This window comes from Microtus ochrogaster, chromosome 2 (assembly GCF_000317375.1).
Source record: "Microtus ochrogaster isolate Prairie Vole_2 chromosome 2, MicOch1.0, whole genome shotgun sequence".
NCBI classification, from domain to species: domain Eukaryota; kingdom Metazoa; phylum Chordata; class Mammalia; order Rodentia; family Cricetidae; genus Microtus; species Microtus ochrogaster.
Window position 1 is genome coordinate 12,422,782 of NC_022010.1, and position 14,854 is coordinate 12,437,635.

Below are 14,854 nucleotides of genomic sequence, written 5' to 3' on the forward strand. Positions count from 1 at the left end.
GGGTGAAAAAAATCAGTTCCCAGGTCTGGGGTGCTTCCGTGAACTGAGTCTGTGAGAGGGTCCTTGGGTAGGTTACTATGACTACTGTTATTTCCGGATTGTCATCCTTGTTCTGTTTGTAGTCAAGATTGGGGAAACCCACGGGGAGTGTCCGCCTCACCTTTGGGAGCTGGGAGGGTCTGATGGAGGAGGCCCCCAGGATGGAGGAGCCCTACAGGATGGAGAAGGGCCAGGCCTCAGCCCATTGAACACAGGCAAACACGGAGTTGGCAGCTAGCTGAGCTGCGGAGTGGCGGAGGGGGTAGTGAGGGCATTTCGGGTACTGCCTAGCTTCCCTGCATTCCTGCCATGGCCCTGCTTGGAAATTTACCGCTGTTACCTTGGGGTGCCTGGGGAGCCTGCGGTGTTCAGGTCCAGATGTGGGGGTGGGAGTGAGTGTCCAGACCTGGCCTCTTCCCACGGAGCTATTTACGCTTACCCAGGAATCAATACTATTGATAAACCCATGTCCGTGGTAATGTGGCTGTCAGGCCCTGGTGAGGGATGGAGACCCCGCCTGGGGCTGTGCCCCTCCCCCCCTTAGTGAAGGCGGCTTACGGCTTAATCCCTTCTTTTCTCCCAGTGAATACTCCCGTGGCCTCCCAAAGGTTTCCTAGCTCTGCAAACAGGAACTGAGCTGCCACACAACTGGATGTGGGATTGTTCTGGGCCAGCAGGTGCTGCAACTCCACATCCCCTTCTCCACAGGGACCCTGGAGTCCTGGCTGGAAATGGACCGGTTGTTTCTAGCTGGGTCCCACCCAAAGCTGCTGGTGGGGAACCTGGTGCTATCTTCCGAGATGGGGGCGGCACCTTCTCACCACCCAGTTAGACCGGAGATTGATCCAGCTGGCATTCACGAGCTATATCAGTAGCGGCTGGAGCGGTTTTTTTTTTTCAACCTCTGTATGCAGTTTTTCCCTGCTCTGTTTCCTGTTCATGTCTACAATACCATATAGCAGCCTCCCCAGGTGATACCTTGGGGACAGTTCCCTGCAAGGGTGGCAGCCTGCAGGAGCTGGTGATTCCTGCTTAAGGTGCCCGGGGGATAACAGTGTTTGCTTGCGTGTTTGTGTGTGTGTGTGTGTGTGTCTGTCTGTCTGTGAGCTGAGACAACTGTCTGGGGAGGGCAGGGCTACACAAAGCCAGGTGGGGAAGGTAGTTCAGAAGATCTGCCTCCCTGGGGAGGAGAAGCAGCTTGGGAAGGAAGGGCCAGGTGAACCTCCTTATAGGAGGCTGATCAGAAATCCACTTTCTGTTGTGTCAGGTGAATTCTCTTCTCTGAACTGGTAGCTTTGCAATTGCAGTAGCAAAATGGTGACATCCAGCAAGCGCTTACTGTGTGTGCCAGCATTTAGAAATTGTCTTTGTGTGTGCACCAGACATGAATCTTCTGGAACATTCTGAGGTGGGCTTGGCCTGTGGGGACGTAACTGTCCTATTTTATAGATGGTGTCATAGAGGCCCAGAGAGGTTTGACGCCTGGCCTTGGAAGTGGGAACTAACACCTGGACTGTTCACAGGTCATGTAGGACACAGCCTTGGCCTTGGCCAGCTGCAGGGAGGATGGCAGCAGGAACCGACCTTTCTCATGAGGTGGCACCTGCTGATCTTTGCAGGGCTGTGGGAGGAGGGCAGCTTGGAGACTGGGAACTCGTTCTCCCAGGGTTTGGAGAGGGGGCGGTGCCAGCGGCAGGCTGGCATTTCTTTGAAGTCTCATTTTATCTCAAACATTCATGCAAATTTTTGGCATCTGCCTTGGCGACAGTGCTGTGTTTATTTTGAAATGAAAACAGGGGTTTGAATTATTTAGCATGGTGTCTAACAGGGCATGAAGCTGCAAGGGAGAGCCCTGTATCCTGCCTGGAGTGCTCAGCTCTTGTGGGTGTCTCCCTGGGGAATCTGCCTATGGACATACCCGTGCTGGCAGAGGTCCTGCTCCTGAGAGTGCCACAGGTCAGAGGGTGCAGTTGCCTGAGGTCACAGGGGAACTGTGTACCCGTGGTGGTGGTGAGTGAAGTCACCTCCATCACTAGGGTAGAGCAGGTGCTCCACACTGTCCTGCCCTTGGGCCCCTGGCTAGTTGTGACCTTCTGGTTCGTAGAAGCCGAAAGGGTCGGGGAAGCACAGCAGGGGATAGGCTGCCTGATCCGCTTTGACTAAGCTGCTAGTTGACTTAGCATTGTAAAACTTCCAAACAGTCTTTTTTGGCTCACTAGTGGTGCGCCAGGCTGGTGCCTATGGGACCTGTAGTTCTCATCTGTCTCGTTGGAACCTTGCCCTCCCCCACCAGCGGAAACTAGCGGGGATTGCAGAGGCCTAGGTTTGGTGCTCAGCACTGCAACGGCACAGTCTGTTTGGCCCTGGGGAGGTTACTTAACCTCTCTGAGCCTGATAGTTTGTTCCTCTGTAAAATAGGTCTACCACCATCCTTTCTACTGCCGCCGCCACTGCTGCTGGGGTCTTAATATCGTGAGGATCATACAAGACGGCACGTGGCTTCGGATCTGCTGTCACTGAATGTAGCTTCCCCATTTGAGAGTGAAGACTTAATTTGTCATGGGGATTCATGTTCTTTGTACTTGCTGTTTGGTTGGACAGGATGCACTTTGTCATCTTTTTTCCTTGTTTGTTTGCTTATTTATTTATTGTAGTCCTAGGGTTGAACCCATGGGCTCCCGTGTGCCAGGCAAGTATTTATACCATTGAGCTGCACCCCCAGTCTGGACTCCTCCCTCCTGAAGGGCTGCTGGGAAGGCTCCTCTTGTGTCTGGCTGGCCTAGTGTCTTCCCTTGACCCCAGGTTGGGGCTTGTGGCCCTCTGGAGACTCAGGGCTCCTCCCCTTTCGCTGGTTGGTGACTCTTGGCTCAGCTGCTTCTCTGCTCTCTGAGCTGAGGTCCCCCTCCCACCTGTAATCCACCTGCTGGGGAGATCAATAGCAGCTTGGAGAGTGCTGTGGAGATGAGGGTAGGGATGGTACCTTCTGGTATATCTGGGGGTTTCCCCCTCCCTCTGTAGTAATCCTGATGGTTGGGATACCTTAGGGGTGTTTTGGAAAGACCATATCGTGACTTCCTGTGTTTCCCTTTGTGTCCAGCGGCTTTATTTAATTTTAGTTCACTTAAACAGCTTTGGTGACTGTCTGGTTGCCCTGTGCACAGTGGCCACTGGGGTGGAGCTGGATATAGGAGCAAGGTTGGCACCAAGTATCTCATTCCCCACCCCATGCTCTGCCAGCTTTCTGTGCTCCATGCTGTCCTGAATCCTGAAGGTCTGCCTGTCCTATGCGTGGCTCAGTGTTCCCCTGTTCTCAGCCTCCTTCCTACGGCCTGGGTACCCATGTTATGGCCTCCTTTTCTCACCAGTCTCTGGCGCTGGAAAGTTAGTAGTGGTGGGGGTGTTCTAGAGCAGTGGTCTCCACCTTCCTAACGCTGCAGCCCTTTAATACAGCTCCTCATGTGGTGGGGACCCCAACCGTAACATTATTTTCATTGCTACTTCATAACTGTAATTTTGCTACTATTATGAATCATAATGTAAAGATCTGTGTTTTCAGGTGGTCTTCAGCAACCCCTGTGAAGGAGTCGTATGACCTCCAAAGAGACCTACAGGTTGAGAACCACTGTTCTATTGTGTCTTCTGCTTCTGAGCCTTTGTAGTGAGATTGGTACCACCCAGGACAGGAATGATTATAATTTTGTTCTTGGTTTGTAGTCCTCAGGATTGAAGCCAGGTCCTTGTGTAGCTAGGTAAGTTCTCTGTCAACTGTGCCACATCCTGCTTCTCTTTGCCTTTTTATTTATGGAACAGAATCGTAAAGTTGCCCAGACTGGTCTTGAACTTGGAGTCCTCCTACCTCCACCTCCAGAGTAGCTGAGAAGACAGGCTCTACTGAACTTAACCGTTAATAATGAGAGAAGCAAGAAACTGGTGGGCCAGGGAGCCCCAGGCCAGGTAATATGGCTGGAGTGCTAGGAATTCCTGGAGCAGGTGTGCAGGAAGGCTCTGCCAAATCAAGGTCCCAACACCCTTCCGCTTCCCCTTTCCCAGGCTCAGCAGGCAGCTGGAGTGAACGATGCTTAGGTGGCTCTGTCTTTATGCACTGGATGGCACACGGTGATGCGTGATGCGGTGGTTGCTGACCCAGCGGGACCCTGGTGTGCTATTTCCTCTGGTCCTCTGGGGAGGACGTGCCTCCTGTAAGTGAGACTTTCTTTGCTATGAAATAATATGGCAAAGACTCTTTTCTTCTTTTTTTTTTTTTTTTTGGGGTGGGGGGTGGCACAGGGTCTGTCTTAGTCAGTGCTCTGTTGCAGTGAAGAGACACCATGACCAAGGCAGCCCTCATGAAAGTGCTTAATTGGGGGCTTGCTTATAGTTTCTGAAGTTTAGTTCAGGATCATCATGGTGGGAAGCAGACAGGAATGGAACTGGAGCAGTAGACTAGAGCTTTGTATCCAGATCCGTAGGCAGCAGGCAGAGAGAGAGAGAGAGAGGAAGGAGACAGACGCCTACACCACACAGACACACAGAGACAGAGAGACATACACAAACAGAGATAGGGTCTGGTGTGGGCTTGGAAGTTTCAAAGCTGACTCCCAGTGACTTATTTTTCTACAACAAGGTCACACCTCCTACCTTCCCAGTTCCACTCATTGGGGACCAAGCATTCAAACCTTTGAGCCTGTGGGTGCTGTCGTCATTCACACCACCACAGAATCTCACTCATCTGTAGCCCAGGCTGGCCTGGCACTCGCATCTCAGCCTTGTGAGTGCTAGGACGACAGGCGTGTGTCATCACAGCTGGCTGCCACATGTTTGCACACAGCTCTGGCTCACTTAGGCTGGTGGCTGATGCTGCCTTTTGTGTATTTGTCAAAAGAGAAAAGAAAAAGCTCCAAGAAGTTGTGTTTTGTAAACTGCGGAAGTTTCTGGGCTTCATCGAAAAGCACTCTTATAAAAGGAGCCCCCGGGGCCTATGGGAAGAATGATGGCAGTGGGGAGTGTGGGGTGGCTACCTACTGCTGACAGCTCTCCGGGGTTCCATTCCTGAGGCAGTCACACTGGGTTGTGCAGGCTGGCGGAGCACCAGCCACTTTCCTGTGTGTCCCTGGTGACACATTGTATGTGTGACCCTCTTGCATACTGGTTGCCTGTCATTCCTGGTCCTCACTGGTCTGTGTTCTGGCATACTTAGTACAAGGGTACCACCCGCTGCTTGGTGCTCTAGGTGCCTGGGCTGGTGTGACGGCTGCACGATCCCCATCCTCTCCAAGACCAGGTTTCACTGTGTTGCCTTGTTGTCCTGGAACAAGGAACTCACGGTGTAGACCAGACCGACCTTGAACTCAGAGGTCTGACTGCCTCTCCCTTCTGAGCTCTGGGATTGAAGGCTTGCAATTATTATTATTATTATTATTATTATTATTAAATGATTCTGTGAAGTGCAACTTTTGGGTGGGGTCCATAAATACTTGTTTGACTCCCAACTCTGGAAGGCCGGTCTACACAGCTAGAACAGTGTGTTGGGGAGTCCTTTGTACTTCGACCCCTTTGACTTTTTTGCATTTGAGGACATAGGCCCTGGACAGGGTCTAGAAGTCATATTGAATGTTTCCAAGACTCCTGCTTCTTGCTTGGGTCCTAGCCCAGTCACCTGGGCTGGTAGTGGTACCTGACAGTTGTAATCAGTGGGGAAATGAGGAGGTCACTGGCTTTGTGCCCGGTCCATTCGCTTCTTAACTACTTGTGTGGAATGCTGAGCAGTTTCTGGGTGACTTGATGGTTTTCAGAATTCTCACCGGTTTTTAACCTGCTGTTTCCTCTTGACTTTGGTGGCTTGGGAGCTCCCACGCAGCTCTGCAATTCTGCCTTTAGTAGCATGAGTCTGTGTTTGGGTTTTTCATCCATATCTCCCTGAGTCCAGATTCCTTTGTCTTGGCTTCCAGCATTGATTTTTATCTTATCGTGGGGATTCCTTAGAATTGCCTCAGTGCTGAGGTCTAGGAGGAAGGTGCTAAGTGGGGTGTCTATAAAAATCTGTCTCCTGAGTGAGGTGGGGGTGAGGGTGTTCTTTCCACCAATGTTCCCTTGGGGAAACTGAGCCTGACTGGGGTGTGGCTTAGCAAGTTAAACTCTGAGCAAGTACCTTTGGGCACCTGTCTACCTTGGGGGTTTGACAGAGTGACTTTTTTTTTTCTTTTTGGGTTTTGGTCTTTCTTTCTTTTTTTTAATTTATGGTTTTGGTTTTTCAAGACAGGGTTTCTCTGTAGCTTTGGAGTCTGTCCTGGAACTAGCTCTTGTAGACCACAGAGATCCGCCTGCTTCTGCCTCCCAAGTGCTGGGATTAAAGGCGTGCGCCACCACCACCTGTCTGGCGATAGAGTAAGAATGTATCCTGGAGTGGTATGTCACCTATTGGTGCCCAGGGACCCTGGGGTACTGCCCCAGATGCTTTCAGGTGCCTCCCATTTCCTCTGACCTACCTGTGTGGCACTGTATTGGGAAGGGAGATGGTTGCGAGCCCCAGGTGTGGCTGGAGCTGGGATTGGGGCTGGGACTGGTGTGGGGCTGTCTGCTACGGGGAATGCAGCATCCGGGTGCTCTGGGGTCAGTCTTTACTGACCTGAGTGGCCTCCAGGGTTAATTGTTCCTTGGCAGGTGGCCCTCAGGGTCAGTCTATTGTGCAGGTGTCCTTAGGATCCGTCTATGTTCCCCACCCCCACCCCCACCCCCATGGCCAGTTTTCCCCGGGCTGGTGACTGGGCTCCCCTCTGCCTTTGGGTGCACTTGGTATTCTGTGACTTTGGACCCTTGAGGAAATCTGCTCAAGCCCAGGTTGTAGACAGGCTGCTGTGGACTTAGAGCAAAGTGGGGACCTTGCAGGGTGCGAAGGGGTGAAAGGAACCAGGGAGCTCTTACCCCACAGGCGTGACCCAGCTGCTCCAAGCTCATGAGCTGGGGTACATGCCCCTCTTGCCGTCTTCAGCAGGGTCTCAGCATCCCAGGATCTAAGTTGACGAAGAGGGAGTCAGGGACCCCCTTATAGTCTGGGCTTCTGCTCTTAGTGTAGGACTCAGGTAGCGTCCCTGAGGTCCTTTCATTAGCCCTGAAGCCTGCTGTCACCTCCTAGCTTAGAGCCCTTCTTGAGGCAAGTGGAGGGATGTGAGGGGACCCCACAGGTGCCCTCTACCTCCTGAATATGTCTCACTTACTGCATTAGAGGTCTATTCTCCTGCCCACCCTTGTGGGAAGATCCCACATTCCAGTGCTGGTGGATGGGGGCAGGGCTGGAGTTTCCTTTGGTCTTGTCTGTGGATGTTCTCTGTTGGGAACTTTAAGGCCTAAGTCTCAGAGCCAGGCCTAGAGATGTCTCCGGCCCCTCTGTCTTCATGCTGGTCTCTGCAGTGCCTACTGAGCCACTCTGAGACAATCCCCAGTATCTCCATGCTTGACACCGGCTACCAAGATCAGCGTGCTGGGGGAGGCTAAGCTGGCCACGAGGTTGGAGAGGTGTTGTTATTCTTGGAGACCCTCAGGCCCTAGAGGTTTGCCCTTGGCCAGCTGAGCCTCTCTGTAAGCACAGTGGCTCCTGGGTGGTCCCTATTGCAACTTGGGAGGCTGAGGTTGTGGCCTCAGTCTGCCTGGCCCACCTTTCCTAGCTTCCTGTCCCCATCTATTTTCTATTCATGGACCGTTTCCTGGCCTGGGTTCACCAGTGTCTCCTGCTACTCAAGTTCTCCTTTGGAGAACCCTAGGATGTGACCTTTAGTGTCAAGAGTCACCGTGGACATCAGTATTTAGGGTGACATTATACCGCAGGGGGGTGTCCCCTGAATGCAACATGGTGTCCTCTTAGGAGGGGCTGACATGGAGGCATGTGGACAGAAGATGGGAAAGAGACGGAGGCAGGGCTGTCTGGGACTGCAGACTCCTGGGAACATGGAAGGTGAAGGATGAGTTTCCCTGGGATTCCCAGAAGGACCAGCCCTGCTCTTGATTTTGGCCGTCTGGCTCCCACAACAGAGAATTGTGAGCACCTGGGGACTGCTCCTTTCTCTACTCACTCTGGGAAGTGGATTGCTTCTCAGCAGTCACTCCAACCATCCACACCATAGGTGCCGTTAAAACCTCAGTCAGCTGGGTACGGCTGTGCATGCTGGGAATCTGTGCACTGGAATGCCAATGCAAAAGGATCACAGATTCAGGGCCTGTCACCATGACTGGTTGAGGTGGCTCAGCAGGTAAAGGTGCTTGTTTTAACAAGTCTGGTGACCTGAGTTTGATCCCTGGAACCCATGTAAATGTAGAAGGAGAGAATTGACTTTTTAGGCTTTACATGCTGTGGCCCATGCTCCCCATACATGAGCACACACAGACAGGAAAACAATAACTCAGGCGTTGTCAGTACCGTGCTCACTGCACAGACAGGAGGACTTGAGTTCAGTCCCCAGAACCCATGTAAAGTTGGCATAGACATGTGAGCATCTAATCCTGTGGTCCTCAACCTGTGGTTCTCAACCACCCTTAGATAGGCTCGCCTATCCGATATCCTGCATACATTACGATTCATAACAGTAGCAAAATTATAGTTATTGAAATAGCAATGAAATAATTTTATGGTTGGGGGTCACCACAGCATGAGGAACTGTATTGAAAGGAGGTCACAGCATTAGGAAGGTGGGAAACCACTGCTATATCCCAGTTGTTTGGGAGATGGAGACAGGATCCCTGGGACTTGCTAGTGAGCCAGGCTGACCTAATTGGAAAGCCACAGGATGAGACCCTCTCTCAAAACAGCAAAAACCAAAACCAAGGTAGTCAGGACGTGGGCAGCAGCATTGAGATGTCCTCTGACCTCCCCATGCCTGTGTACACACACACCCACATTCAAACACAATCCAGTCACATCGACCCAGCTGGCTCAGTGCTAGAGCCAGGCCTCACAGTGGCTGGTAAGGTACAGCTGATCTCTGCCTCTGCCCCTTGCTCCTTCTGTGCTCGCCACGTTGGTCTCAGCTACCTCTCCTTATATATGCCTCCACCCCAGGGCCTTTGCACATCTCACATCATCAGTTTTGTTCATACATCGCCTGTCCCAAGGGCTCTTTCCTGATTTGTCAGTATGTTACACCCTCACCGGGCTGAGCCCCCTTCTTTAGTCCTCTGATGCCTGGCATTGGCTGTCTCTTGCTGCTGTCTGTCACCCCCAGCTATACCCCAAGTTCTAGAATGGCGAGACTGCATGCTGGGTGCAGGGCACCTGCCCCAGGACTGCCGGAGATCTGAGTCTCCCATCTGTCCTCATGTCTGCTGCCTTTTCCAGGCTTTCAGTGCCGGAGTCCAGCCCTCTCTTGTTTCACCACGACTGCTCTGGACTGTTGAGGTGCAGGCCTAGGTGCTGCCCAGCCTCAGTGTCTGAATCTGTACAGTGGCCGACTGCCTGTAATAGCATGGCACGTGTGTGGGTGAATGTCGTCCTTGTGTCCACTGGCTTGCCCCTGCCTGGCTCTTAGGAACAGGTGTGCCTGGTGGTGTCCAGAGGCCTCCCTCTGCTCTGGTGCCAGAGCTGGTTGGGGATATCAGAACTCTACAGTGCTTGTCCTGGACTGACCCTTCTAAGCCTTAGTCACTAGAGTGCCCAGTTCCCCATTTTTCAGCTAGGGAAACTGAGGTACACGTTACCATTGTGCCCCTTCCTGGGTGGCAGGTGGCCTTGGCAGGACCTAGTCTGTCCTTGGATTCCTTCCCTTTGATTGGGTAGGAACAGTTCCTTGCCCTCAAGTGCCTCTCTGGTCACTGCAGCTTGTACTCTCAGGGTCACCCTCCAAGGCATCTGGGCTTTGGCTGGCCCTGCACTGAGGGAGGTCTACCCTGCTCTCTTGGCTTCTCCTTGCGTGTTATAAATAGCAAGCAGTCCCTACTTGGACAGGAAGCTGTGTCCCCCCTACTGTGTCACCTGGTACCTGGGTTCTGCTCCTCCATTGTCACAGGTCTGTGGGACCATACTGCAAGTGTGCTGTGTGACCTTCACGTTTGTGCTGTCTTCCCTGTGCTTTGATTCCCTTGGCTGGTCATCTGGGCCCCCCAGTTTCTGGAAAGAGTACTTGTGGGTGTTTGGGAGACATTGAGATGTGTACGGCCAGGAGAGAGGAGCTGGCATGGATGGGGACATTGCTGAACTGGGGCAGGGGAAGGGTCTTGGCACTGGAGGCCATCTCCTTTGCTGCATCTACCCTCTCTGACCCTTGGACAGTGCTTCCCCCATTTTCTGGACAGAAGGTGACAGAAAGGGTTTTGAAGCAAGAGACTGTTTCATGGGGCCCTGGGTCAGCCTTCAGTTCCTGTCACAGGCCAGGGCTGACCTTTGTCCCTTCAGTACTGCCATAGGGGACCTGGTTCTCTGGTGGTCCAAGGGCCAGACTTGTCTGAGTATCTTTGGGTGGCTGTGAGACCCCATCCTAGCTAACAATCTCTACAGTCCTCATTCCTGCCAGCCACTTGGCCTTCTGGGAGCTTCCCATGCATGCTTCATTCTGCTGCCCAGCTGTGCCTTGCAGAGTTCTGTCACCTGGCCTGTGATACCTGGAGGGCTCACAGAAGCTCGAGGCTTGGTTGGTGCCAGTATTGTTCTTATGGCCTCAGCTCTGCCGACAGGGGTTGGGGAGGAGAAAATTTCCTGTGTTCCTGCTGGGTCTCATGACTGGCCCAAAAACAAAACCCCAAACCTCCAAAACACTGGTTGATAGTTACTTCTTGTTGACTTAGAGCCAGGTCTCCAGTGACAGGCTCGATCTGAGTCACATTTTCATAAAAGGCTAGGCTGTGTTCTGGGGGTGGATCTATCATATGGGTGGCAGATCTGGGCATGTCCATTGTGCCCTATGGAAATGGAGAGGATATTACTTGGGCACCAAAATCAGAAATTCGAGTTTAGGGTTTGTGAGGTGAACCTTGGGGGTTCTCGAGGCTCTGATGCACTTATTTTGGAGCCTTTTTAGCAAAATAGTCTCCAAATGATGCTGAGTGTTGGATGCTGTATGCTTTGAAAAGTGGCAAAGGAGAGTGGAGGCTGCAGGTGGGACTTGGGAGCAAATTGGCTGGAGCCAGGGGAATGGGTGGGGTGCTAGGGTCTTCATGACCAAGAGGCTGGAGGCCAAGGCTGAAGAAGATGGGGAGCAGTGCTCTGGGTCCCTAGCTATGGGTGGCTCAGCCCCACCCAGTGTCTTCCCCTTGCTCTATTGTTGGGGCTCCCGTCCCCAAACCGAGGGTGGAGATGGATTTATCTGTTGCCTGGTCATGTCACTTGTTATAACCAAAGAGGAAGCTCATACTGAGCCATTGCTCTCTTGGGACTGGGGATGATGGCTGTCCCTGACCTCCAGGACATTGGTGGTCATTATGTCCTGGGATCTGGGGGCTGGGGTGGCCAGGCAGGTGGGGGAGGAAGGGGGAGGCTGGGAGGCAGGGGGTGGTCTGTGGTCCCATGTTCTCTCTTTGTATTATATTCTCTCAAACCCAGTGTGTACCCAGCTCCGGTGGATGGCCAGGGAACAGTGTGTCCCTAGCTTATCCCATGACAAATTTCGGTTGGTTCCCTAGGATGCGCTCCCCCAGCCATGGCCTTGTCTCCAAGGGGCAGGTGCCCTGGGTTCTCTGCTGCAGGCAGTGCCCAGAGGCCAGTTCCCCAGATGCAGAGAAAGGCGGAAATTGCCCGCTCCTGTCCCAAGGCCTCTGGGCTGGTTGCCAGAAACTAGAGCAGCGATGAAATGAAATGAGATCCTTCTACGTAAGTGTCGTGTGTGTCCTCCCCTCCCCCAGGCAAACTCTGGAGGTTGGGCTGACTGGGGGTGCCCTCATGGGGTTGGGTACAGAGGCTGTAGGGCAGAAGTGCCTTGTTTCTACCAGCCTGGGCGAGGTGGCAAGGAGATAAGGAGATGTGCTGGTCAAATAAAGATCACAGGACATCGCCACTAGCTTCCCTTGCTGGAGACCAGCCCAAGCTGCCTCGGTTGAGTGTGGGCTTTTCTCACCCACATCTTTCTGCTCCTCAGGCCAGTGTATTTCCCTGTTGGCTTGGGCTCCACCGTGTCCTTGTGGCAGAGTTCATGGGTCTCTCGTCATTCTGCATGAGACATGTTATAGCCTGCTGTCACAGTGAGCCGTGTGGCCCTGCCGGTTTGTAGGTCAGCAGTGGGGGAACAGTGACAGCTTTATGTGCCACCAGCCTGGTGTTTCCCATGCTCAAGAAGATTGGCCTTAGAACCCATGGCACTCTGGGAATCTCGGAATCCCCTCTCTCACCAACATCCACATAGCCTCAGCATGTTTAAATCATGCTGCCTCAGTTTCCCTGTATGTAGTAACACAGGGCTGAGACAGTGCTACCCATCTTGGCTTGTTTGTGGAGCTAGGACTTGAGAACCAAGCCACTGACTGTAGTAATTGTCCCCATTGTCATTAGACTTGTGTCGAGATCTGTGACTTGTGGGTTGATGTCATCTGAGTAGTGTCTGTCATGGAGAGTGTGTCTCGTGATTGGCAGATCATGGTGGGAAGAGGCTGCTGAACCATCCTGCATACACTGGGGAACAAAAGGAAATAGGTGTGGGGACTTCCCGGAAGGTGCCTGCTCTTGTGCCGAGGCGGCCACTCTGCCAGGGCATGCCTTTGCCAGGCAGGGCTTGAGCCTTGGCAGCCGTGTTTTCTGTAAGTGGGAAGTTAGAAACAGTCTGAGCATAGCCCAGCCTTTAGAGGGAACTCCTGGTGGGCAGGAGAAGGGGGGGCTCTCGGTCTCATTCCCTCTTCACTAAGTGTTTTGAGACGTGTCTCATGAAGCCTAGGTTAGCTCACATTCCTAGGGCGGGCATTGTAGGTCCAGTGTTTGGTTTTGTAAACTGGTGCTCGCTTTTGTGACAGCAGAAATGCCTACAGACCGCCCAGTGCCCTTGGGGCACTCTCCACGGCTCTTTGTGTCTTCTAGGGCAAGGAAGCCTCACGCAACTGAGCATGCTGCTGCCCGGGCCTGTTTGTAGATTGTCTCTGAAATGTTTTCAGTGCCAGGCACTGCAGATACCCTGACCTTGCTACTTTTGTCTTGGCATTTCAGTGTGGGGGGCACAGATTATTCTGAAGGGGCAGGTGGTGCAGTGAGGGAAGTCAGCCTGGGTTTACCACCCCTGCGCCCCCCCCCCACTCCGTAGAGAAAGGCTCTGTGCTTCTTTAGGATTTTGTGAGTGGCCTTGCCCAGCATGTGGCACCCATGGTGTGTGTGGCCCCTCTGCAAAGTCAGGCATCAGTAGCCCTTCTCCACAGGCCCTGGGAGCGGCTCAGCCCAGATCCCTACGGGGATTAAGTGGGTTCATTTGATCGTGAACTTGAGCAGGCAGCTTATCTCCTCTGAGATAAAAGCTGAGTAGGCCATGAGCCACCTGGCCTGCGGAGGAAGCAGGATTTTCTATCCTCCACTCTCTGCTTCCCCTGCTAGGGGCCTAGAGCTTCTCTGCTGGCATTCCTTGCCAGCATCTGGACTAGGCCGTGGGGCAGCCTGAGGCCTGTGCCTAGCTGAGGAAGCCTGAGTTACATCTAATTACATATTCAGTTTTCATGTCCCCATGTGTAGGAAGTCCTGAGGCCCAGAGAGGTTAGTGGGCTTGCCCAGTGTATCCAGCAGCCCTTGTCAGTAGCTGACTGGAATCTTCTGGACTCAGGGAAGAGAAGCATTGTGCCTTGGTCCTAAAGAGCCCGTGCCTTTGGTACCTGCTTGGCAGGGGTAGCTTTAATGGTCAGTCATTCAAAGCAAGGGGACTTAGTTGGTGTGGGATTCTCATGGACAAAGCCACAAGCATCCCTAGCAGTTTCTAAGACGTCTAGGTAGAAGTGTTGGACATAGAGAACCTGTTGCTGTGTCTCTCGTAGGTAACAGGAATGGCTACCACTACTGACTGTAGGTTAAGCCTGGAACTGTTCTAAGCACATTGGGGTGTAGGTTCTTTTCCAGTTTCAATCACCACCAATACAGTCCTGCCTGAGGGCCAGTGAGGGGCTCTATGCTGCCCCGGTGGCTTCCCCATCTCTGGATGCATTTTCTCCCCTGTGGGCCTGCCTTCCCACATGCTGTTCCACCTGCCTTGAAGCCTTTCCCTAGAGACAGACATGGTGTCTACTTGCTGCCAGCTCATGGCATTTTCAGGAGCCTCAGGTAGTCGGGGCTTTGGGGAGTTAGAACAAGGTGGGGCCTTTGGCTCCCACAAACCCTGCCCACCCATTGGCTGGCTCCTTCCATGGACCAGGTTCTGTGTCATTATAGGCATTAGGCTTGGTTTGTAATTTTACAAATTAGTTCTTAGGAAACGGTTTATTTATTCAGTTAACAATTTTTTTTCACATTTCCGTGTGTATGAGTTTCACATCGTACATTTTGCCATGCTGTTTCTTCATGCGTGGAGGATACATGTGTGCGTGTGGGCTCAGAGGCCTGCTCAGGCTCTTCTTGCGTTGTCTTTAGCCATTTCCTCTCTGGGACCTGGAATGTACCAAGTAGGCTAGGCTGGCCAGCCAGGGAATTTGAGGTTCACCTGTTTGAACCTCCCATAATTGCTGTGCCTAGGTGCATGCCAACATACCTGACTTCGTATGGGTGGGGATCCAAATTCGGGTCCCCACACTTAAGAAGTAAACTCTTTACCCACTGAGCTGTCTCCCCTGTCCTGCTGTTACTTAAAACACTTCTTTTTCCTCATTTAAAAATATAGCCATACAGCTGGGTGGTGGTGGCTCACGCCTTTAATCCCAGCACTTGGGAGGCAGAGGCAGG

General features: G+C 52.7%; 1 protein-coding gene across 10 annotated transcripts in view; it reads left to right on the forward strand.

Annotated features, from left to right (window-relative positions):
• The first annotated feature begins 4,217 nt into the window (after positions 1-4,217).
• The window catches only part of Ncor2 (nuclear receptor corepressor 2), a 149,498-nt gene continuing 138,861 nt past the window's right edge, over positions 4,218-14,854 (forward strand). For all 10 annotated transcript variants that reach the window (XM_013349886.2, XM_013349929.2, XM_013349937.2 and 7 more), the window contains exon 1: positions 4,218-4,238. The gene's annotated coding sequence lies outside the window, so the exon portion shown is untranslated. The remainder of the gene's footprint in view (positions 4,239-14,854) is intronic.